Raw genomic sequence first — 1,477 nt, forward strand, 5'->3', positions numbered from 1 at the left:
CTTTGCGACTGCTCGGATTTTGCTGAGTGATCCTCCCATTAGATGTCCAGGCAATTGAAGTCATCCATGACAACCATCGTCCTGGAGTATGTGGCCTCAGCCAGTTCCCAGGTGAACTCCTAGTCAAGCTCTTGACTTTGGGTGGGAGGTCTGTAGTAGACTCTCACCGTTGTGTCCCTGTGCCGTGTTCCCCACAGATTTTAACCCAGAGGGTCTCCAGTTGTCCACCCTGGTTGCCAACATCAGCTTGCAGGGATGCGTAGCTTTCCTTAACACAGAGAGCTACACCCCCGCCCCTTCTATCTACACGATCCCTCCTGTACAGGGTATAGCTATCTATACTCATGGTCCAGTCATGGGTGGAGTCCCACCAGGTCTCCGTTATCCCTATGACATCATAATTATTTGCATTAAGCAGGAGGACGAATGTATTCAATTAATACCTTTTGTTTGCATTTACTTTTTGGTGATATAAATGAAACTTTCTTAAGGCCACTGACTTATAAAAGTTTTTTTGACAGAAATAATAGTCTAGCGATTAAAATATTTTAAAAATTATTCACAGATGTAAGACTCACTATTTTCCAGTTTCTTTTAGCTGTTCAATTTCTTCTAGCTGTGCAATTTTTTTTTGTCTTGTAAATGTTAATCTTTATTGATATCCAAGTTCTAAGAATTTATGCAGGGAATGCTGCACTTCTGAAAGCTCTGCTCTGTTTAAACAGATGGGTCTATTCCACTGCTCGGTCAAACCCTTGGAAAGGCCGATTAATGTATACACCAACTAATGTAGGAATACAGAAGGCTAGATTCATCCCTGAGCTAGTGTCAAAGATGATCTAAGACATGTAGCTGCATTTGATACCCACTAAAGCATTGTGCATCTTAAGTTTAAAGCAGGACTCAGAACTTTTAGGGTTCATGTTCTATTAAAAATATGGGTTGGGACAACTTTGGTCCCGAGCTGGAACGGATAAAATTCTGTTTTTCCCTTCCATGCTCTATCTTGCAAAAAATGATGGGATGTTCCATCTTTGATTCAGTTTTTCTATCAATTCCCTCCAAACCCTTTTTCAGCCTGCATCAGTTAGGTGTGGGCATTTATCATGACTGCATGTACACTCCAGTTCTAGCCCTAAATAGTTGCTATCTCCTATTGTCAGCAGCAGACTTGACCTAAAGCACAGTAGGAAGTAAGTGCAGCATGTACATTTTCTTCCTTGCTGGGAGTGCTGGGAAGGAGAACAGTGTGTTTTTCACACACACACACACACACACACACACACACACACACACACACACACACCCCCCTTCACTATACCTCTTATTTTCCCTTTCCTCTTCAGGTCTCTCAGGACCCTGTGTTCTTTATTTCTTTACTTGATCCATACAGCAGGAGCTAAGATGCTTGTGATTCAGAGCTTTGCTCCTTCCATGGCCTCCAGGCTTTCACCTTTCTGGTTTGACAGCATCCTCG

This window comes from Gavialis gangeticus, unplaced genomic scaffold (assembly GCF_001723915.1).
Source record: "Gavialis gangeticus isolate Ggan-Ray unplaced genomic scaffold, GavGan_comp1, whole genome shotgun sequence".
Taxonomy (NCBI): Eukaryota; Metazoa; Chordata; order Crocodylia; family Gavialidae; genus Gavialis; species Gavialis gangeticus.